This window comes from Hordeum vulgare, chromosome 6H (genome assembly GCF_904849725.1).
Source record: "Hordeum vulgare subsp. vulgare chromosome 6H, MorexV3_pseudomolecules_assembly, whole genome shotgun sequence".
In the NCBI taxonomy this organism is placed as follows: Eukaryota; Viridiplantae; Streptophyta; class Magnoliopsida; order Poales; family Poaceae; genus Hordeum; species Hordeum vulgare.
This window is the reverse complement of record NC_058523.1, coordinates 458,533,694-458,559,143: the sequence shown is the minus strand read 5'-3', so window position 1 is coordinate 458,559,143 and position 25,450 is coordinate 458,533,694. Positions and strand designations below refer to the sequence as shown.

Sequence of the window (25,450 nt, the reverse complement as noted above, 5' to 3'; positions counted from 1 at the left end):
TATCCCCCCTCCATGGCTCCATGTGCGGCACCCCTCATCCTCATTCTCCGTTCATTACTTTCAGTCCTGTACTGACATCCAAAAATTTCTTAAGTGCAGTGAGGATTGTTTGCTTCCAAGAGAGAGAGAGAGAGCTATCCATCCATCCATCCATGGCGTCTCTTCTTCTTCCTCATCAGTTCGCCTGCTCCTTGCCTTATTACTGCATCAGGTAATCTCCCCCTCTTCCTTCCCCCAGTAGCCAGTAGCTTTCGATTCGACAGCGACGTATTATTCCATCAGGGAGCAGGGGAGACTATTATTTTTCCTTCTGATGAATCTGAATATGCGGTGGTTTCACTTTAATTCGGTCATCCATGGAAGTGGCGAATCGGAGAAACATTGATGTTACAAATTTCCGTTATTCTTGCTCTGCATCGATACTTGACTAAAAGCATTTCTTGCATATATGGTGCTTCACCGGGAGACTGGGATTACTGCCCAACTTGCCGTTGCATTTTCGGTGTATATCTTCTCCATTCCCATGGTCAGCCAGTTACTACTAGAAAAATTATCGACATGTGTGATATGTCAATCAGCACTCATATCCAACACTGCCTAATGTGAAAAGTCAAGTCATTCTCGACCATGTCCGTGTGACGACGTTATGTTTATACCATACCAACGTATTCATCCATTTCAACTGATAACTACTTACTCCCTTCAACCATGAACTTGCCTAATTTAACCGCTCATCACAGGGGTCAGTTACATTATAAGCCCACCATTTGGGGAAAAAACACGACAAAGACTAAAATGGGGTTGCTTCATCGAAATGTGAGTTTTGTGTCAAAGAAGAGTTCTCAAGATGTAGAAGAAGGCTCAAGTGGTGAAGACAGTGATGCTGGAACCCCAAAGACCAAGAAAAAACATGCGAAACGTGGAAGAAAGAAAGACACCATAGATACATCTGACGGGCACGGAAAAGAAGGCCAAAGTGACACTGAAGATGCGTCCCTTGAAGAACCTAAGATAGTTAAAATGAGAGGCCGGAAGAAAGGTAACTTGCAAATTTTGCATTCAAGAGTACTCTTCTTATTGTATATTGGACAATGGGCTTTACGATTTTGCTAGCTCACATCCCTTATCGATTCAACTTCTCTCCTGTGTCGCAGCTGCTACTACCGCATCCTGTGTTGAGGAGGCTGACAAACCAAAAGAACCAAAGAAGAGGGGCAGAAGAAAAGTTAAGACGGCTGAACAATTAAGTGACGATGAAGGAGAAGATCAGATCAAGGATGTGATGCCCTCTAACGAAATGGAACTTCACAGTTCAGCCAATGGTCTTGAAAGTAAAGTAGAGGCGTTATTATCACAAGATACTTGAGAGGTTGACAAATTAACACCTCTTGTCTGCTGCTTTGGACCAGCTAAGTACTCGTTTATTCATTCTGGAAGACCTGCTAATAGGATGGTAGATCGTGAGACTCATAGCAGAATGAAGGATATGTTTTGGTCTCCGGATGAATTTGTGAGGGCACCTGGAGGGTCATCATCCAATGTTGCCCTTGCTCTAGCAGCTCTTGGAGGCCGGATTGTGTTCATGGGAAAATTAGGTGATGATGAGTATGGCCAAAGTATGTTGTATCATTTAAATATGAACGGAGTTCAAAATCGAGCAGTTAGCTTGGATCGTTCAGCACCAACTGCCATGTTCTTGATGAAGGTGACCAGCAGAGGTAGCTTGAACACAAGCTATGTTAAATCATGTGCGGAGGATTATTTTCAGCAATCTGATATTAACCCAGATGTTCTAAAAGAGGTATAGAAAAGCCCATTAACTTATAGTTCCAATGACACCATATCCTACATTCTTGTTCATTACAGTAATTCCTGATTGATGCTTAGTTAATGATCTTAAGAATAGTTTGTGTCTACTTCCAGAGATACCATATCCTACAAGCTATATTAAACCATGTGCTCAGGATTGTTTTCAGCAATCTGATATCAACCCAGATGTTCTAAAAGAGGAAGTTTTCTTGCTTACTTTGTTTTTTAGACAGAGGATACAGAAATATTTGCAGTTTCCTGTTTTTCCACACAGACTTGTGCTATGACTTCTTTTTTTGACTTGATGAAATCACAATTGCATAAAGCCTACTCCCTCTGTACCTAAATACTTGTAGTTGGGGAGAACTAGACTCGTGTTTGCGATAGAGGTCGTTTGCTCCTTCCTTGGATGCCTAGGTACCCACACAAAACTCTCCACAATTTTGCGTTTTCCTTCCCCTTATTTAAATTACTATATGTGAAATACTACGGTTTAGTTAGATAGTTTAATTAGGGTGGACTAATTCCATCATATATCTCATGGGAATTATGTGATGGCATGATCCGCAAACACGAAATTTAGGTGATTCATCTGATCCTAAGACAAACGGTTTGTTTACTTGTTTCAGTTGCATCTACCATAGTTCCAGTTTTAGTCTCCTACCTCTTATTCGAGGTCCGCTTAAGATTCTAATCCGAATACTCTGGTGCATCCTTCTTTTAGGAAGGGGAGATGAAATGCTAAGGTGACTTAACTATTGAAATAGGCAAATATAGCTTGAGCTTTTTTTGCATGGATTCAGCTCCCTTGCTCAGTTCTAAGAGACTCTGGGAGTCTGATAACTCCCAGGATTCTCTACTGGTGTTCTTAACTGGAAGAACACCGATCAGTTACAATGGCCTGAGGAAAATAAATCCTTTGCTCAGGAATCATATTTAGGTTAGTAATGCCCAAGAGGAGTTTCTTCAGTGGTATGAAGAGACTGGAAAAGATAACCTTAACTTGCTTTATGCAACTGAGAGATGCGTTTCTGGCATCATGAAAGCTATCAGACACTTCAACCTCTGGTTCAGGTTCACTATTCATCAACTTTAGTGTTATGTATTGCTATTTGCATTTTAAAGTTAATGAATCGGAAAACTCCATTTTTTGTTAGGACAGAAGCCTCAGTTTGTTAGGAATCAGATACAATGATACATGATTATTCTTGGGCATCTTATTTCAAAATATATTTTTGGGGATTTTTTAAAGGTTTTGGATAACAAGCCGGTAAGAGCTGATGTTTCAGTTAGGAACTGCATTTTCTTGACCTATTACCCTGTTAGGTAAATTATCATGGTACTTTCCTGATGCAATTTAAAAAGTTTATCATTCTCGTGAGCCTATGAGACTGGAACAGTGGGTTCATGCTCAGGAATTAAATTGCTTGCTGATTAATTTGCCCATGCTATTCACCAGGGCCGTCTTCAGGAATTTGAGGGCCCGGGACGAAACACAGAATATGGTTCAGAATTTTTTTAAAATTCATATATGACTAAAAAAGTTTTCAAAGAATACCTCATATTGCGGGGGTCAAATAATACCCCATAGCTATCCATGAAAAACCTCATGCCAAAGCATACATAAATTTGCTGGACTCCACAATATATGTAGAACTGAAACTCAATGTTTAATGATCAAATCAAATAGATTAAAAATGAAAAAAGACAAATAATAATAAAAGATACAAAAGAAACCAAATCGAATAGTTTGATTCATCCACTCCTCCCATCTGTGTAGACATTATAAACTCCTGTGTTCCAGATCGCCAATGAAAAAATATATTTCTTCATCTTATTTTTCTGCAATAAGAAGTAAAATTGATATAAAAGTTAACTAATTCAGATTTAATCCATACATACACAGTTATTTTTCAGTTTAAAACCAGTTAACTGTTCAAATGCATCAATTTAGAAATCAACGCATACAACATGTGAGTTCAAAGTTAGAATACAACTCCTATTATTGTTTGCGTGTCCTTGTCTAAGTAATAAATAAATTACCTATATTGGCCGAGGAGACCAGAAGCATTTCTTGGCTTTGGGTGTTAATCATCGGTTTAGTGCCCAGTGGCCGGACGGAGGACGGGAATCACTTTCGGGCAAAATACGAGTGCTAGCAAGGAGCAACTACGAGGGGAGCTAGATTGGGGAGAGCGGCCGCTGGCGATGATCTGCAGAATACTAGCACTCACGGATTCACTCGGAGCATACCAGATAGCGAGAGGCGGCGCCCGCCTGCGAAGGCGAAGGACTGGGGAAAGCGGTCACGACGCTAGGGCTTACGCTGCAGATGGACAACACACACAATGTACCTTCACGATTTTTCTTCAACCGGGAGCCCCACGATTTTGGGGGCCCTGTGCGGTCGCCCACTTTGGCCTCCCTCGTCGATGGGCCTGCTATTCACATGAAACGGGATCAGTTATTTTATCAAATTCATTTGATTTTGTTGGAGGGCGGAGGTCAATAGCAAGATTTATGATTTCCCAAGTAAGATGACATACAACTGAGTGTTGTTCTGACTTTATGATACGAGTGTTCTGCACAAATATTTTTGATGTTCAACTGATAATGATCATCTGCTCTATTTTGATATTGCATTAATCAATGTTTTGAACTAATGTATCTGAGGGTTTGATACCCTAAGATAAAATATTGAAGTTATGGCATGTTGATAGTTGGTTATCAGGCAAAGAGATAGATTCATAAAATTATCGCAAGAAGTCAGTCCATTTACTGATGGAGTAAGAAAGTGGGACAGACTGATTTTGTACATATACTAAATTTTCTTGCATGTTTTTATAGTCGTTTCCTCCATACGGAGGGGTGTGCGTGATCTCTTTTCTAAGGTCATGCAATATTTTTAGGTAGCTGCTCTTGTTAAGATCCCCGGCTTGCGTACTGTACTTCTATAGATCCCTTTTTGCATAAGGGGCTATACGCATGCTCTCTTTCCTTAGGTCCAGATTTGGTCAAGGTAGCTACTCCGTACGTTTGTTCTAGCCTATATATACGCATGTCCCAGAAATTTGGAAATTTGTATAACATGACACTAAGGTTGTATCATGACTTATGAGTCTGCCACAAAATGATCTTATCATGAAAATAAAACCATTTTATGATTCATATACGATTTTACGAAACTTATTCTCCTATCAGATTTAGATTGTGTAACACTTTTCCAATGATTATCTTGGATGTCATGTCTTCATCTTGTTTAAGGATTTTTACATCTGAAAGTTACGGCAATATAGATAGGGGAGATAGCCATCTGCTCCGACTTTTTGAGATAACCGCAAACGCCATACCCATCATCGATGGCAACTCTTTCTTTGCCCCCTTGAGATGGACCATGCCTTCTTTACTTAACACTGTCATCAATTCCCCATGGGCTGTCGAGCGGCATAGCGTGGGTGCTTCTCCAGATCTTAGAAACCTAGCTTCTTTGGACCTGTCAGCAAATTCCTCTTCTCTTGGCCTCTTTCTAGGTATCTCTTATGCATAATACATATATTAGATTGACAAATTACGTTGGCATGACACTTATGCTGGTGCTTGGCTGCTAGCAGTATCAACTTTGCATGCGATTATCAGGGTTATAATTCTACTTTCTATGATATACTTGTCAGATTCAACACCATAAGTTCCTTCATTGATTATTTGTTGTAGCTCCCACTTCATATAGCTTTGCTGAAGTAATTTTAAATAAGTGGGTTAAGAAAAACCCTACCAATAAGGAAAATAATCAGGATGGACAAGGTGAGGGGAATGCACCCCTCCACTATTACATTGCAATGAACACTCACCCAATTAGATGCATGCTCAGCAGAATTCCACATTTTTAGATGGCATTGAGTAACCGTAGAATTATCTTTTTGTTAGTGATACTGTAAAAAAAAAGGTCAGCCCGATGCATGTAGCTCTTGCTTGCGCAGGGTTTGGGAAAAGGTCCGACCACTTTAAGTCTATTGTACGCAGCCTTTTCCTACATTTATGCAAACCTATACAAATTAAGATTGGGCTTGCTAATCTTCTGTGTGTATATATAATGTATATTTGTCTACATGAACAGTAACATCAAGTCAGCATATAACATAATTTTTCTTCTATTTATTTATTGTCTGTAATATTTTAATATTGATTCTAATTTTAGTTGATATAGAAAACAATATTTTCAATTCCAGCGAGACCGAGCGACCTATATTATAAACACAGCATCCCGATTTAAAATATTGAGCTACAACCATTAGCTAGCTGCCGATTTAAAAAACAAATGCTATTGATAGTGACACTGTTTCAGCTACATTGCTCACTTGGACTACACCATAAACTGCACTGGGTAGGAGTCCTCCATGCAACTCCATTCTAAGTTTTTGATTCCACGGTATATGATGCAACTACAACTGCAATCCACATCATCCGCCCTCAATTATTGTTTTTTTATGATAAGGTTTCTCTGTACTTTTGCATGCCTAATTTGGCTATTTCTATGTGCAGTCTATCTGGAGTAGTACCGCTGTCATTGTTGGCAAGAACAAAAAGGAGGACAAGCGACGACGTGGGCGGGGTACCGTGTCAAAAAAGAGGACACATATCTGTGGGTTTTTGGAGTTATGCTTATTGGCTAAGGATGTGGGATATTATTATTTTCTTCCGTTGCAACGCACGGGCTTTTTTACTATCCTTATAAAGAACTTATTTCTTTTCTAGATTATGGTTATTAATTAAGGTCACTAGTGGTTGGGTCCCGTCGTTGCTGGCTGCTTGAGAGGAAGTTGTGTGCACCATATTTTCATCTCAAAATTTTAAAAAAATCTTATATCATGTGAACGTTACATCCATCTAAAAAACAAAAACAAAATCTATTTTTTCTTAAAAAGAAAAATAGTCTAACTTTTATTTTGAAAAAAATATAAATAATCAAAAACTTCCTCACTGCGACCAGCCCGCATGCGCCATGTGGCGTAGATAATTGGCTTTTGAAAAGAACTCTAAAAAATCAAAAACTTTCTCACTGCGACCAACCAGCATACGCCACATGGCGTAGCTGGTTGGCCACCATTTTAGTGATGCTTAATGTGTTTGATTTTTCAAGCAGTGATCTTTAGCTAATATACATGTTGACACTTGCAACCATACTCAGATTAAATTATGAATAAGAAGTATTTATATTGAAGACATGGTACCGTATCGTAGTTGCAGCTCATGACTTCAAGCAAGGTTATACAGCGCTGTATTGGGGTTTGGGAGGAGGGGAGAGAGGAGGGGAGTTGCCATGTACTCCCTCCGTTCCAAAACAAGTGACGTGGATTTAGTACTAATTTTGTACTCCATCCGTTCTAAAAATTTTGTCTTACATTTGTATAGAAATGGATGTATCTAAAGATTAACACATGACTGGATACATTCATATCTAAACAAATCAAAGACAAAAATTTCAAAACGGAAAGAGTACAAGTTGTATACTAGATCAAGGACACTTATTTTGAGACAGAGGGAGTAGCTTTTTTGGTACGTAGTTCTGGGCATGCTATGCATTGAACTTGATTTTGGAATAATCATGGACTCATACATAATGGTCCTCGAGCCTTTACAGATGAACACGAAACATATTACTGATTTTGTATAAATTATTTTTTAAGGTTGACTGCTATCTATATCTGTTTCTACCATATAGTTATGCTGATTTATCCTGCTCATATTTATCAGTCACGACCTTTATTGCATTTCTACATTGTCTCTTTTCGGTTCCAAGTGAATCTTTTTAACAAACATTTGTTTTTGGAACCTTTTTGACTGTTCCAAACATCTATTTAGTTAGTTTACACTCTGCCGCTTTGGTTCCCAATGAATCTTTTCAATGGACATCTATCATGGAAGCGAGAGTGCAACAAGTGGATATTTTCATCTTGTTTCTTGAATTGGAGATTAGCCTGGTTCCTTGAGTGTGAGAGCAACTTCCATCGAACGACCATTTCATCCGAGACAGTCCGTTTAGGACGCCGTGGATAATAGTGGAAGCCCAACACGCGGACTCATTCCAAAACGCATCCGCCCCCCGTCCGCGCCGATCCAACTCATACCCAAATTTGGGGCTGAAATGCGTCGGCAGGGACGCGGAGCACGCCTTCTCATGTCCGCGTCCGTCCACACGTGATGTCCGATCAAAACTAGCGTCTTGTTTATTAGTGACTACCGTTCACCAGGGGTCCACGTGTCAGCGAATCCAAGGCGTCCTTTTTTAATCCAAGCCTGCGCGGTTGGGGGGCTCGCCCTCTTCCAGAAATCACCCCCATCCACATCTAGCCACATGTTGCTCCCTCGTCGGCGGCAAACTCTAGCCACCATAGGTTTTTTCTCCAGCAAAGACAAGGGCAAGTCCCCCACCTTGCTAGTGGTGGACCCAGCCTACTAGGCCTAGGTGGGCCAACAGTCCATACACTACTAAAAATATAGTTTTTATTCGATTTGTTTTGCTATAGTATAGGGCATGATTCTTAAATCCAAGGTGGGTCGTGGCCCACCCTATAGCTCTGTCACTGTTTGCCGCGTCTTATTGTCCGTCTCTGCAGTGGGTCAGCGTATGAGTGCATCAGGCGAGGTGGCACTGGGAGCACCACGTCTCCTCCCCTACCACAGTGTCACGCAGCCGCACAACACACATTTGGATGAACCGCCGCCTCGAGATGATCCAGTGCCGCGGACGGCACGGGCGCATGCGGATGAGGTGAGACGTTGGCAGCAGAAGCTCACACCAAAGCAGTGGCACAACCCCGTGAACGTTGCAGACTCTCCAAAATGGGAGGCCTGGTTTGCGTGAGAGCACGAGGAGCAGCTCCGGCGTTGCGTCCGTGACGTGGTGACTAAACCGCCGCCGCCCATCGTCGTGCACAAAGAAGACCAGGAGGATATACCAGAACACGTTGGCGGTCGTCCTGCGTGCAAGCAAAGAGGAGGCGCGCCTCAAGGAGGAGGAGGCGGCCTACCAAAAACAGATGGCGGAGGCCATGGTGCTCTCCGCTGTCGGCGACGCAGTCATGCTACCACTGGCTCGACCGCCTCCCACGAAGGCCGAGCCAGGGCCGCTGGTCCTCAGGCCCAAGCTGTATGCTCAGGACGGGGTGGTGCGCGAGTAGGTCAACGTGCCACCCGTCTGGTTGGGTGTGACGTCAGAGCAACATGCGGCCTACATGGAGCACTCATGGCAGCGACGGGTGACGGAGGAGGTGCAGAGGCCCCGCGGATCGAGCTGATGGAGCGCGAGGCGAAGCTGAGGAGGAGGAGCGACGTACTGTCCAGCAAGCGCCGGTGCAGCCACCAGGGAACGACGTCATCGCCACGTGGGAGATGGCCTTCCCCTGGCTGGCTTGGAGCCAATGCTCGTCGACCTCACCGGCCCCGGCGACGACGAAGAGGAGGACGCCTAGGGTAGCGCACCTCCTCGTTTTTTTGTTTATTAAATTTTCTATTTATTGTAACATGGACTCGTGTGGGACTATTGCCGGCCTTCCAGCATTAATGTTTAATTCATGGTTTTCATATTTCCAAAATATTCATTATGTTCTTTTCGTGCCGCCTAATAATGGGTCATGGTCCGTTTGGACGTAAGCACCGACTCAATTACAAAATTGGACACAGATGTCTACCGAACTGACCCAAACGGATAAGATGCAAACAAAATACCCATATGTTTGGGTCGCGCGGTTGAGTTGCTGTGACGGCAACAACTTAATCTTCCTAATGGATGAATGCATGAAAGGACTATACAATTGCTTACTTGTTCTTGCCATTCTTGCCCGTGTCTTTGAGGTTATGTATCTGCTTATTCTTGACCATGATTTGTGTGTTTATGCAGGGTATGGAGCAATGTACTGATCTATTTTGGCGTGCAAGGCTGAGCAATCAGAAAAGGTAACTGAAACTTACCTACTTCCCTTGAATGATTGTGCTACATGTCGTCCTACGCTAGATTAACATATAAGATTGCAATGCAAGGAAGGGGTTTCTTTTGTAATACACATTTTTGCACCCAGGTTGTCTTAATTTAGTAATGTATGTACTTTGTAATTTTGATTTAGAATATGTAAGCATCTTTCGTTGATGAAACACACTTGCACTCGCGAGTTGAATTATCAAATATCAAACCATACAGACTATCTATGATAAGATTTCCTCTCGATATAAATATTGTGCAAATTTGTTAGATCTAATTTTGCGGGCACATTCAAGAAATATCCTCTCAACGAGTACGTTGTTTCTTTTGTAAGATCCACCGCCACCAATTCTCAGAGAGGAGTTCATGTGTGTTATTAAGACAACATTTCTTTACAGAACCATGTAGTTATTTAGAATTTTGTGAGTAGTATAGACATATATATACATGCGATTTGTTAGTTATAGATATATTGTTCCGTTACCAATGCTGTAGCAACTCTGAATAGAAGTCATATAAATCTCTTTTGAATCAAAGGGCCCCGAGCGATATCTATGGAGTAATTTATTTGCAGTAACACACATCATCCCTTTGTTATTGTAAAACACACAACACTTTGGTAGGTCAATTAATTTTGTTGTAGCACGCCGCCCAAATATTATTTTTGAAATTTGTCTTCACATTCTTATATTTGATTGGGTCAGCATGCACATGCACCATTACTAGTTTAGATAAAAGGACGTTGACTGGCGTCCGCCACAGGCAGGAAAAAAAAGCAAGCGGTGCATGCATAGGAAACTAGCAATTTTTGTTTCCTTAGATAGATAAATGCATAGTTAAAAAATTGAACCGGAAATCGAATCGAAAAGGTTTTCGGTTCAGTCTTTTACCGTTCGAACCGACGGTTCACCCGTTCGATTTTCGGTTTTTAAGCAATAGAATAATAAATATTAAGTAATATATGTGCTAATATAGTGTAAAACAATGATTAAATAAAATTATTTTCATGTAATGAATAACAAAGTAGCTTAGCCAAGTTGGTTATTGTGTCGTGGGTAGGCCCTACGTACTGCTCACACGACCTGGGGTCCAACCCCACTTCTCCTAATTTTTATTAAAATATTTTCCTGGTTTTCACGGCTCAATGGCACGGGTCTTTCACCAGCTTACAAAAAACCGGTTGGTTTTGACTGGTTTTCTCCGATCTAATTGCGGAACGATCTTATTAGCTTAAAAACCCGATGAGGCCGCTAGTTCCATTTTTTCTGGTTCGACCGTTGGTCCGGTCCGATTTTTAAAACTAGGGATAAAAGTTGATTTAGCATATATGTAGGAGTTATCTTATATTTTTTTGAAACAAAGGCAAAAAATTTGCCTCATATATTAATTAAGAAGAGAAGAATTTGCATGAATTACAACATCTCTAAGCCAGGAAATCAACTACTCTCGCGGTATGATTGAACCCAACTTTTTTGCTCCGACAGCCACCCAAAGTGATGCATCCTTCTTTAGATTATATAGGAGAACCAAAGGCAATGCACTCTTTTGTGGAAAGCATTTCGCTCGTTCCAGATGGTCCAAGAGACAAATATGACAAGGAAAGTCATTGCTTTCCTATTAGGCACCGACATGTCGGATAGCCCAGTTGACCATTCCTCAATGGACCGAAAGTGGTGCCAAGAAGAGTGTTCATGTGATCCAGCTGCCGCCAAGCTTGGAGATTTCGAACAATTTTTGAAAAATTGTGAAACTTTTAAAGAAAAACATACAAAAGAAAATTTGGAAAAACGATAATTTGTTGAAAATTACGAACAATTTTTGAAACATGAATATTTTTTGAAATCATAAAAAATGGACATTCTTCGAACAATTGTTGAAACATGAACTTTTAAAAAACAGGAGACATTTCAGAACAATTTTTGAATAATAGAAACATTTTGTGAAACTCCCAAATTCTCCTTTAGAAACTTGAACATTTTTATGAATTTATGAACAGTTTTTTAAAATATGGCCATTTTCAAGAAAATGAGCATTTTTTGAAAGCACGAACTATTTTTTGAGTTTCCAAACAAATTTTAAAATATGACCGATTGTAAAAAAGAAAGTAAACTTGAAAAATAAAAAAAATGAACAAAGAAAAAACAGAAAAAAGGGGAAGAACAAAGAAAGAAGAAAACTAAAGAAATAAAAGAAACAGAAAATTCGGTTCAGGGAACCTTCTACAAGGTTCCGAAATGCAAAACAACAACTGGAAAACTCTGAAAGGTTCCCAAATTCGAAACACTGGAATACGTTGATGGGTCGGCTCACGTTACCGCTCAATCGCCAGGTATGTGCGAAGGAGGATATTTCCGGCGCTTGTTCCACTTCTGATTTGTGAAACAGATCAATCGAAGATCTTGCCTTGTGCCTTGGTCGCTCGTCTATTTGTCTTCGCGTGTCGTGACTTCGTCCTTTCGTCGACCTGCGCTCGGCCCCTCGGACGCCGCTGGTCATCGCCCCCACTTCGCGTGTCGTGCGGCCATCCGGCATCCGGCAAGGCGGGAATATGTGTACCTATTTGTGCAGTGAGGTACGTATCCACATATCCATTCATGTATCATGTTTCTGAGTCCTGATCCATCCCCGATCCCCCAAAGCACAATTTCAGTAGCTTATTCTTACAATGTATCCTAATTTTGTCCTTCGATGTACTACGCATCTAGATCCTTTTCAAAAAAACTACACGTCTAGATTCCAATTATTCACTGTATATATTTCTAATTCTTTGTATCATCCTTTCTTCATAATTTTAGAACACTAGCCTCTCATGGTTTCAAAGAAGAAGTTGTCGGGTGCTGAAAAAAGGAGAAAAAATAAGGAAGGAGATATGAAAATTCAACCATTGAAGTGTTCTTTGAACAAGTACTTTACATCTGAAAGAAGGATCTATAAACCGAAACTTGTGAAAAATATTTAAGGTCAACTATGTTACAAGATAGATTGAATGGCTGGCTATGTCTTGCATAAAGAAATGCCTAAAAAAAACTTTTTCTGAAGCACCTAAGTATTACCGTTGTCGATGGAGTTAGTCGAACTTGGTTCTTATTTAAGATAATCATATCATGTTAGTTTTATTTTTCTATGTTTTTTGTATTCAGTGCGTAATATGGCATTGTCCAAAAAATATTATAGTCAAATCTTAAACTAAAGATGTGAGGTTAAAAGTTTACTCTTAATATTATGCTAAATGTATATGTCGGTTTAGCAGGTCCGGCCTACGGATTTCGGTATGCAAGAGACAAACGTGAATGGCTTTGACAAGTTCGGACATGCACTTAATCAATCACATGCATGCTCCTTTCTCTTCTCACTCTACTCCTACGAGCATCTCTAGAAGACCCCGTAAAAAGGCCGAACCCGCAAAATAACCATCAAAATACAGGTCGTGGCGGGAAATGTTGCCACACCAGACCCCACAACCGCGTCCGCCCCGTAATTTTTTTTGCAGGGCGCGGCAAAATGCCCACCCCAATCCACGAAAATGCAGGTTTGCCCCCCCCCCCCGCTCCGCCCCGTCGGTGCCCTGTATATATTTAGAAGCAGTTGGTTGGTGGGACATTTCGCCCGCTCTTTCCCCCCACCCACCGCCGCCTTTGATTCCAGCCACACCAGCCGCCGGGATCACGTCAGTGGTCCGCCGCAGGCCCTACGACCTCCCGCATGCCCTCGTATCTCGGCTCATCGGAAAGCTACAGATCGACGGCTGTTTTGTCACGACCATCAGATTTGGTTTTTCCGGCCACCAGCGACTGCGTCAAAGCCATAGATTGATTGGGGAGCACCCCGCTCAGCCCCGGCAAAGCGCTAGCGCCGCTGTGACATCCCTCGATTATGCTATAGTAATCCATGTAGTAATGCTACAGTAACCTCACCCTAATGTGCCATGTCATCAAGTTAACTAAGCCAAATTTCCACATGGATAAAATTAAAGTGATTTTCAAATTTAAAAATAAAGTCAAATAAATATATTTTTTCCAACTATAAAAGAAAAACCTTGGTTGGGTTGCAAATATTCTAGAAGTATTTGTCAACGTGGAACCAACATTTTATGAATTATTTTGATGCCTCAAAACAATTATAACTCGGGCCAAAATAATTATTAAATGCCCCATTGCATTTTGCCATATTCAAAAAAATCTAGAAACCCCAAGAACATTGTGGTACTATAAAAAATATATTGGAAATTATGGACCCAGTCCCATTATTTTTATAATAATATTTTTGGCCAGGTTCATTAAAAAGAAAAAAAGAGAAAAAGGATAAACCCCCCCCCCTCACTAGGCCTCGGCCCAGCTCACCACTAGACCGGCCTGACCGGCCCACCCCAGGCCCTATAACACCCCTCTAATCGACACTCCACCCCTGTCGCCCCACTCTCCCACTCTCCTCTCGCTCCCTCATCCCCCGATTGGATCGGGATAGAGAGCCCCGTCCCCGCACCCCGCCGCTCGCCCCGCTAGCCGTCTCACCAACTTCGTCGGCCACCTCCCTCGTCTCCCTCACCGGCCACCATGCCTCCTCACCCGAGCCGCTCTGGCCGTCCCCAACTCCTCCCCATCGGCTCCCCCTCCTCAACACCGGCCACATCGAGCTGACCCACCATCGCCGACGCCGGCCCACCGCGCCTTCTCACCGCCGGCACCTCCCCGGGCGCCACCTCGCTGATATACCACCTCGCCATGCCGCCCCCCTTTTCTCACCAACGCGGGTGAACGGCCACCCCCATCCCCCTCACCTCCCTTCCCCCCTTGGCCGATACCGCGACGGTCGCTGTGCCCTGTCGACCGCATCGGTCGCACGCGCGCACACCCGCTCGAATCGCTCATGCGCACGCGCCGGCTACCGTCTGGCCTTCGTGCCGCTCGCACAAAGCCCTCCGGCCATCGCTTCTACATGATTTTTAGGACCGGCGTCCGGTCCGTTTTGCGGGGTCTGCTCGGGTGCCACCCACGCCGGCCCGCAAAAGAGTTTTTCCGCGAATTGCAAATGACTTTTGCGGGTTGGCTTTATACGAGGTGTGCTAGAGATGCTCTAACCGCACATGCATGGTCCCCTTCTCCTCTCTTTTCTTCCAAGTGAACACTAAATGACAAATATCCCATTACATGCATGGTACCCACCTAATTTTCTCATCTCAACCGGATACTTTGTGATTAGCATTGAATGGCTCCCTCCTGCATCATGTCCGCGGACTACGTCCGAACATAAAAATTGATATATACTAAAGACATTTGTAGGTCAGCTTTGGAAATGCCCCTATGAGCGCATGGGCGTGCACTCCTTCAAAAACATAGCGCCACATTTCCCCACATGAACGCAACAACATCGCATGTGAATCGTGACGTGAGTCTTTGACATTGTCAACCGAGACTTCAGAAAAAACCCTCCATAGGTGACTCATACCTAGAAATTCAGTTACTAAAAATAAAAACATGCTACACATGAACTCAACCGTCAAGATTTTGTGTGCGTTCGGTATGCAATCTCTCTATGTCCACAAACACCAAGGAAATGTGCCATTTAAAATCTCATGATTTCCCTTTTTACGGGATTTTGCACATTATGTCATTTCATCCTATGTTTACAAAAAATGCCCTTAATTAGCATTGTAAGTACATATTTGTATGTGGATGAAAACACCATTGGCTATAAAATTTATATGTTATGTTTAACGTGAAGCTTTTCCATTCTATTTGACGTATGAAATCTCACACATAATAATGTCACTAATTACACTATAACCCCCTAGGTTAGTCTAGCAGAACATCCTTCACTCTAAATAAGCCCCTTTTCAGGTCACCTTAAACATGCATTATAAGGCTCTTAACTAAATGCCATTAATTCACTACTTCAACCCATGTTTTAGTCAAGTTGAATACTCCTTTGGTCCCTCTATTTGGATGCAACCACCTTTATAATTTCCATTACACAAACAGTTTTAGGTTTGACCCAAAGTATTAAATGCTTACCAAAATGGACAACATGAGGCATATATTAGGGAATTTATACGAAATATATTTCCAAAACATCCAATAAGTTCTGTGGAAACAACATATTGCTTATGTTCGTATATCCATTGTGTAGACGAAATTTACAAACATTGACTTAGAATGTACATGAAATATCAAGAAGAATAGTTGAAAAGAATATTAATAAAAAGTGCCAATACTTTTTTTACATATTGATCAAATAAACTGCTTGAAAAAGCAATGGTCAAGCCTATGTCAAAGATGATGTTATTTCTAAAACATGGTGCATTTTCGAATGGAGCGAGTATTTTCAAACAGATAGAGTGATATTGATTGAAACATATGTGATTTATTTGTAGAAATAATGAAACTATATAAAATCACATCAACCATTTATTTAAAAAATTATAAATTTTGTGAAATACCTGATGAAAGTCTATGGAATAGAATGCAAACAAAGGCGATGACGTGATATGCCATGTGAAATTGACAAGTTTCTGGCAAAAAATAAAAAGAGATGATAGAACACAAAGCCATACCAATGAAAGAAAGTGATATGGTTCATATCTAAAGGTAGGTTGCATGATGGTTACATTTAAGCCATGATGGTTACGTGCAATTCATGTATGCACATTTTAAAAGAGTTTCCATATACCATTGATGATGCTAAGTGCTAGGAGGCGGCTTAATTTGGTTATGCCTCGCATCTCTTCGAGAGAGACATCCTTAGCCTATATATACAACTCTTTTATGTAGATTGATGTACTTTTCTATACCCTACTTATTATTTAATTTTAATAACATATTTTCCATTATTTTGGCCCCTCCTCAAATTATGATTTTTTTTATGTATTTTGATGTAATTCATTGGAGCAAAGAAATGAGTTTATATCGGTCTCATAAATTGTCCATGTAAATATTCAATCCATTGGAGTGTTGAATATATCTCAATTCAAAACATAGACCTACACACCATGTTTTGTCTTTCGTATGCACCTTGGTTGTGTCCGCAAAAATAACGTGAATAATATTTGTAGCATTCAAAGAGATTTTGAAAATGCTCATTGATGTAGGATTATGCACATTATGACACCTTATTTGTATGCTTTTCACATTTAACTTTGTTTAACATGAATTACCAATATGTCCTTAGTATTTTGAATATCAATTATTCAGTTGTGTATATCCATTCTATTTCTTATATAAAATCATTCTATAATTTATGCAAGTATGGATTGATTATCACAACCTAATTAAATCATACTCCCTCTATCAGGGTATATTGGGCTCTCTCGTATTTTGGGCCAAACCTTCGTCATCTATATGACTAATAAAATATAAAGTACATGCTACATACTTTTAAATTTGGAAGTGGCTTCCCACGGTATATTTTTTCTGACACATAGTTTACATTTTATTACTATCACTATCCTATAATAATTAACGCTCAAACAGATGTGCCCATATTATATCCGTTTGAGCATCACTTAATATGGGACATTCTGAGTTGTTAAATTTATTGATCCAAATTTAGCATGAAACAAGAGGGGGTCTAATAAAGCCAACTAGAGGGAGTATTGGTTTATGGAACACAATTGCCACATTGCTATATCATTCGTAATGTTGTCACTAATTACACTACAATACTTTTTTCACTAAAGGACATCTTCCTAGTACACTCCTAACAAGCCTTATATGCCAATGATTCAACATACTACTCCTTCCATTCCTAAATATAAGTCTTTTCAAATATTCCGCTATTGGACTATATACAGATGTATATAGACATATTTTAGAGTACAGATTCACTCATTTTGCTCTGTATATAGTCCCCTGCTGAAATGTCTAAAATGACTTATATTTAGAAACGGAGGGAGTAGAACATAATTTCCAAAAGACATAAGGTTGGATTATGAGTCATTGTGTTTGTTCAATGGTGTTTGACTCACACTCAGTGTAGTTTTAGCCATGTTTTTTGTGTGTGAAATTTCAACTTTTTTGTAAAGTGTGGGAGTCACTTATGTGAAGTTTCAGTCACTTTATCAAGTTTTGAATCACTTTTGTGTTTGTCACATATCTTTGTGTTATTTATTTTCTTATTTTTTGCATTTGCACCTTTTATTTTCGCAATTTTTTAATGAAAGTATACTTTAATGGTGGAGAATAAAAAACTGAAATTGATAAAAAAATGAATTGCACGTGCTTGGATACTCCAATACCTTATAGAAAGAAAATACTCGTACTGAAAAGTGAAGGAGGATCATATTCGCCCCTTGAGAAGATGTATGTGTAGCACTAAGAGGGTGTCCCTTTTTTTTATACGAAAGAATTTTACCCGGCATTGTATACAAGCCCTATGTAACGACTAAGATGCGGTCCTTTCCGATCTGGGGAACGAGGCCCCGAATTGGAAAGAAGCGCATCTAAGCGTTTCGCAAACATAGTAACATAGCACATACATAATGTCAACAGAATGACAATAAGGGATTCAATTGCCATATCATAAATATATCAGAGTACATCATGCATACAATCAAGGTAGTTCCGTTATGAACTACAAAACATGGGAAATGACTATGCTACCCTGTCTGCTGGCCCACGATCACGACCACGCCTCAATCTTCTGGATAGTTCACGTACAGGCGGTCGTTCTCCTCATCATACTGCCACGCCAGCTGCGTGCCGTCGAGGTCACCTGTCTCGGGGGTACCTGAACCTGTTGATCTTGTGAAGGAATCAGTGAGCCACGGGGACTCAGCAATCTATGACCTCGGTGCCAAAACTAGTCAAGTTATTAGGTTGGAAGGTGGAGTATATAGGCAACAACATCCTAAGCTTTTACATGGTGGCTAACTTACGTAGAACTTATATGAAGGTGGTCTATACTAGCGGTAGATGATAGATGATCACTAAGTGATCCTGAACACCTACCTACGTCAAACATAACCCCACCGTGTTCTCGATCGAAGAGAGATCTTCGAAGGGGACAGTCACGGTTAAGCACACAGTAGGCAATTTTATTAGCTTATGTTCAAGTTATCTAATACCGGATGTTAACAAAATATTCCAAGTTGCCACATAACCGCGGGCACGGCTTTCCGAAAGATTAAACCCTGCAGGGCTGCTCCAACTAGTCCATCACAAACGTACACGGGCCGCAAAGTAATCCTCTATCACGAATCTCGTGATCTCGTCGGATTCCTTAGAGGAAAACCTCAACTCTGGGGATAACCAAAGCTTCACCGGGATTTCTATACGCAAGATATATCGCTAAGGTAAGAAAAGACTAGCAGGACCTCCTGTCGTGTCGACGACCCCGATAAGAGCCGCGTATCTCAGTCTCAGGACACGACGGATGAGCGACGCGTATAGTGGCTTGATAGAAATCTCTCAAGTTGCCCTGAGTTGGCCCCGCACAGTGCTCTAGTTTGGACCAACACTCATGAGGAGCACTGGCCCGGGTTGTTGATTAAATTCCTCGGGGAGGCCATTCCCTATGCATATTATTATTAAGTGATTAGCAAATTAACACCAATGTTGGGTCCTGCGGGACAAGTCTTAACACTACGCGATTTATCGAGGGGATCCCCATAACAACCCCGAACGTGTTAGGAGCGATCAATATGGAATCAAACACCGGTAGCCGGTAACTATGGCGGCAGTAACAGAACAAAACACCCGGCAAAAGGTTAGGCCTTCCGTTATTTACCAAGTATATAGGTGCATTAATTAAATAACAGATTTAGCATAATGATATCAAACTCATGTTATCACATGAGACAAGGCACCTGCATCTAGCAATGCTAACATTAGTAGCTGAGCAAAGCCTACTTAGCCATTCAAGTTTTGCTAGGAAGGGATAAGTGTTTGGTTTCATGGCATATTAGGAGCAATTATTTCAGTGGTATTCAACGAGCATATGATGGAAGAAACGTAAACTAGCATAACAAGTCTAGAGATGGAATCAAGGTCACATCATCTTGCCTGTGATATCCGCAGCTTGGAATGGTTCTTGATCGTCCTGCACGTACTCTCCCGAATCCACGTACTCGTTCTCCGATCCCGGTGCTACCCAACATAAGAATAACATCCAATGAACAACAGCACCTCAATATGCAACAAGCACATGAAGCATGAGATGAATATGAGCATGCAACACTATTTCTATCACTAGCACAAGCATGAGAAGTAAATACATGTTCCTGGACAGAACTGCATCCTAATCTATATTGACATGCATGAGAATGACATGATCAGATGCGTCTCGTGAAAATGATGCAAAATCATATAAAGAACATTACAATCGGAGCTACGGATCAACGGGAAACAACGAAACAAGAAATGAAGCCCTACGTGTCAAATTCATCACCACACACTCCAATGGCTCAACTCTGGTATTTTCAGGTAGCCAAGACATAACACAATCCAACATGGATGGGGTGGAGCAAGGAAGAACACCACATCATCAACTATGCACTCACAATCATCAAAACATCAAAACTACACAATCTGCCATAAACTGCATCATAGCACTTTGGGAGCTACACGCAAAGCACCTACAGCCACCTAAACATGCCAAATAATATATGTGGCTGTAGCTATCCAAGAGTACTACAAGCACAAGCAAGAATATCACACAAAGGAGTTAAACACAGAAAGTTACATAGCTGCAAACTTGCCTAAACATATCAGATTTCAGGGACTTAGCGAAAATTCCAGATTCTCACTATCTGTCTTTGCTCTGAAGCATTTTGACAGAAGCCAAAACAATATCTACAGGACTCCAAATGGAATGACATTTTATAGGGAGCTATACAAACATATAATCTTCAACTTTCCAGTTGGAATCTAAGGCTGAATCACAACACATTGACCTGCACAACCTCATCTACAAGAGAAGAAAATATAAACAGATTCTCGGACTTAGTGAAAATCAATCTGGAATTTCAGCCACATGCCTAGTTTGATTGGGCACACTTGCACATATGGATTTCTAAACATGAAATGAAACCAACATGTGGTAGAGGGGGTCACCCTCTACTACCACAACCAAGAAGCAAACCCTTGGGCTCACCACATCACATGGAACCAAGCTCTAAACATGGAACAAAACTGAAATATGTCATCTCCAGAAAATGTTCCAAAGGAAAAAATGACTTCACCAATGGATTCCTGGAATCTTTCTACCCCAAAAGCATATAAAAACACATGCACTTGCTTGGAACAAAAGAGCACAAACTAGAGAAGAAAAACTACATAGAGTCATATGTAGTGAATAGTGCATCATCACATGAGCGAAAACACTAGAACAAATCCTACACAAGCTCTTGCACATGAACACAACATCAATGGGGGTACATGAGGGGTAGTCCTCATGCCTATGTGCATTGGCACATCACCACACCATCACTAGCAACAAGCACAACACAATACACCACCTACACAATCAAGAGAGTATGCACACACTCACATATGGACATGTGATGGTGCACACTGGCCTTAGTAGGTGGGGGTGACTCCACACACACCCACACTACTACACACTCACATGAAGCTACACATGCAAATCTACTAATATCATATCTACACGCACACTCACACAAGGTATGTGAGAAGGGGGGAAACTCATCCACACACACACCACACTTTGAGACCACAAGCATAAACCACATCCTTCACTAGATCTCATAAGATGTAGCTACACATGCTGCCCTAGTGCAAGCTCACACAACCTCATGCACACAATCTTACAAGTTAACAAAACAACCTACACATGCTCCTACCAAGTGTATATGCACACACACAAGTGCATCACCAAGGGTTTCACAAAGCTAGCAAAACACCACTCCCATGCTGGTTGAGAGGAGGGGAAAAAATATACTCCCATGTGCAAAACACACCACAATGCTACAATGGTCAGGGGTTGCAATATAACAAATCAGCAAAAGAAAAATAAAAGAAAAAGAAAGGAAAAGAAAAGGGGGAGGCACTCGGTTCAAACCCTGTACCCCCTGGAACAATACAATGCAGCCAACCACCGTGCTATCGAACTAGTGCTCGAGAGAACAGGGGCATAGAGCAGGGTAAGGTGCCCTGCTGCGCTACACTATTGCCAGAAAATTTAATGCAAAAAGGGGGGAGTGCATCCCCTGGGTCTCGAACCCACGAGCTCACGAGATCACATCATCATCTGTTACCAACCACTGCGCTACGAAACGTTGTCTGACAGAGGGGAGGACTACAACAGGGTAAAATGGCGTGAGCACCTGGTGCTCTGCTTGGCACGCAGAGGTCGCCGGCGACAGGAAGGACGCCGGGGGTGGACTACTTCTGGTGCTGCGCTACGAGGGGCAACACCCTACTGCTACTGCACGACTGCTACGCCACGCTAGCCTACACGCTTCCACGCCACTACACGAGCACGCACCCAAGTACACAGCAACACACATAACACGCACGATCTACTTCCTGACAGAGAAGAACTCCGGCGACACTAGCCGATCTGGTCGAAGAGAAGGAGGGAGGAAAGAAGTGTCCTCACATAAGGAAGGAATAGGGACGCCGCAGTGCTTGGAGGAGAGCCGAAGGGGAATTAGATGATCTGAAGGGGTTCTGCTGTAGGCGAAGTAGAGCCGAGGAAGAAGAAGAAGTTCACTAGAGCAGAGGCGTTGACGAGCTCCTGGCCGTTGCTGTAGATGTTCCCCGGCCTCACCGAGGTCGGGAATGGGGCGCGGGAACCTCCCCCGTGCCCCTAGACATGGTGGATGCGCCGCTCGACGGTGCATGCGGGGGTAGACGCCGGCGGGTCCTTCTCTTCCTCTCTGCAACTGGCTACAGACTTACCTCTGGGGAAGAAAGAGAGAGGAGGGAGATGGGGAATGGAGTGGCGGCGCCGGATGGGAGAGAGGGGGAACCCTAGGAGAGGGGAGGCACGGACGTCCACTTATATGAGGGGGGACCTCGACGTTGGTGCCTCACGGCGGCACCTCTCTCTCGGCAAAGCCTGCGGAAAGGAGCAGAGAGTGTGTAGATGGCGTCAGGTAGGAGAAGGGATGTCGTGGGACTGGGCTAGCGCGGGGAGAGAGGGGAACTGGGCCACGTTGTGCGGGAGTAAGCCCATCGGAGCGCCACTTAAGAGTAAACAATTCCTTGGTGCTTTTCTATTTACAGAAAGAACCACAGAAGAGATAAAGCACAGAAAAATATACTGGGGATAAAATCAAACAAAAATACCCCCTGGTCATGGAAAAATATGACCTATTTGAATAAAATGGAAAAGAGTTATTTGGGGCATGTAAATATTTACAAAACAACCATTGTAGGGTCTGTTTTGTAATTGTTTGCACCTTTTAAACACCCATTCAAAAACAGCAAATCACATCTCTCATAAGAACACAATGCCACATCACAAAGACATGGGCATGATATGATATGTTATGCATGCATGCAAGGGAGAAATACAAGGGACATCACATGAAATCATGAGCATGAACTCTCTCATAGCATTGACAAGGTCGACCCACATGAAGAAGGTTCCAAAAGGGGAAGGTTACACACTTGGGGCATTACACCCTAGCAGGCGCACATCAACCTATAGTCCTAGAAAAACACATACAAGCCCTAACAGACTATGTATGGTTGAGCTGCAGATTCTAAAAAACTAATGTGGAAAAGCTGAAAGCTGAAAAGTTGGGATAGCTCGAGCTTTAAATTTTACACTAGAAAGAAGCTACATATTTTTAGAAGTTATTTTGAACATTTACCCATTTGGTTAGCTTTTAGCTTTTCAAAGCAAAAGTTGATAAAAAAGTTAAACCAAAAACAACCTTAACGTCATCAGCTTAAAGTTACAACACAACCAAAATAAATTATCCTACCAAGACATGCAACAAAGCGGCTAATTAGAGGTTACTCTAGTTGACGAGTGAAGAGCCTCGAGCCTTGATTGTTGATAAGACATCTCTGAGTGGTGCTATGTCATTTCTCTTCACCGATGGCATCCAAATTGCAATAAAAACATTTTGAAATGACCATCAACCGAATGATTATGAATGACCACTATATGGTCAATATGTTTCCGATGTTAGTGCTAGACACTCAAAGCACATCTAAATAATCTTGTGGGACTTCTCCCAAGTACCCTGAAGCAAAGAAAGGAAAAATCACCAAGCCCCATCTTGCACAAGGACAAATCATAGGAATTTTAGGATACGATTCCTACGAAAAGGTTTCTTAGTACCATTTTTTTCAACAACACCCTTAAATACCATTGCAACAAGAAATGTTGGAGGAAACCAAGCATGAACTAGTACTTTATATTTTCTTCTCTTTTACTCTGCATTTTCTGCATTTCTCCCATGCGACATCACAGGCAACCCCTCCCTCCCTCGTTGCTCCCGTAGGCGACGGATAGAATACCTAGCCACCGCCGCCCATAGCTTCCTTCCCACCACTCCTCCTCCTCGCCTCCGCCAGGGGACGTGGCTGGGAGAAGCCCAACCAGCACCGGTGGCGGCGAGGCCTCTCGCCTCCTTGCGAAGAGGCTCCGGTGCGGGCCGACGCTGCTGGGTCGGGACTCCGTGTGGTTGCAGGGTGCGGTGGCACTACAGAGGCTCTCCGGCAGCGGCGCTCGAGGACTTTGGGCGGAGTGTCTGGCTGCAAAATGGAAGAGCGTGCCTACAACTATGGCAGCCGTATATATGGCGGTTGGCGGTGGCGGGGGGTTGCGGTACAGTGTGGGCCGGCCACGGTGACCGCGGGTAGGAGATGGGGTGGTGCGCGGTGCCTGCTGTAGATGGATCCCTCTAGCTGGTGTGGACAAGCGGCGGGAGGTGGAGGCAGCGACCCAGCGTGGTCGTTGCGTTGGTCGTGGGCTACGGTTGTGGCCTCACGATGCTTTGTCAGGTCGGCGTTGCTGCGAAGGCTGGAGTCGGGTCTGGTGTCCTGGTTCTGTGGCGGGTGCTATGGTGGAGGGTGCCAGATGTTGGATCTGGTGCCGGTGGCTATAGGGCGGTGGAGGTGGTGTGGTGTGGTTGGCGGAGCCGTGTGTGCGCGCGGGGGGTTACGCAGGGGAGGCGCGGGCTCTCGCCCTGCGCAGATCTGGCGTGCGAGGTGCGTGTCTGATCTACGGCACGAGCCGACGGCTGCGGGGGGTGGCAGGGCCTCGCTGGTGTCCTGCCTTCTTCGGCGGTTCCACCGGTCTCGACAGCGATGTGACTCTGCGGCAGGGTGGTGCGGGTGATGCTTCCAGTGAAAGCCGTGTGCTAATTTCGGTCGGCACGAGAGGCAGCGTCGCTTCCTAGCGTGGGATCCCTCCTTGGAGGTGCAGTTGTGCGATGCATTGGTTTCACGTCTACTCTGTTCATTCTATGGGTGAAAGCCTTGATCCAGCTTCTGGATCGAACGACGGCGACGTCCTTAACGTTGTTTTATCACAGTGGTGTCGCCTGTCTTGGGAGATGAAGTGACATTCTGCTTGCGTGAGGTTTGGGATGGTGGTTAGCTGGTTTGAGGTTGGTGGTCGGTGGTGGTGGTGCGGTCGGTCTCGGGTCGATAGTGGTGTGTGTCGTGCTCGAGTACTCTTGGTGCATCTTTGCTTGGCGGTCCCTGCGGTTATGTTGTTGGCACACAGGTGTCGTGGCGTCGTCTCGGCCTC

General features: G+C 42.8%; 1 pseudogene; it reads left to right on the top strand.

Annotated features, from left to right (window-relative positions):
- The first annotated feature begins 736 nt into the window (after positions 1-736).
- LOC123405598 lies at positions 737-1,807 on the top strand (annotated as a pseudogene).
- The last annotated feature ends 23,643 nt before the right edge of the window (positions 1,808-25,450 follow it).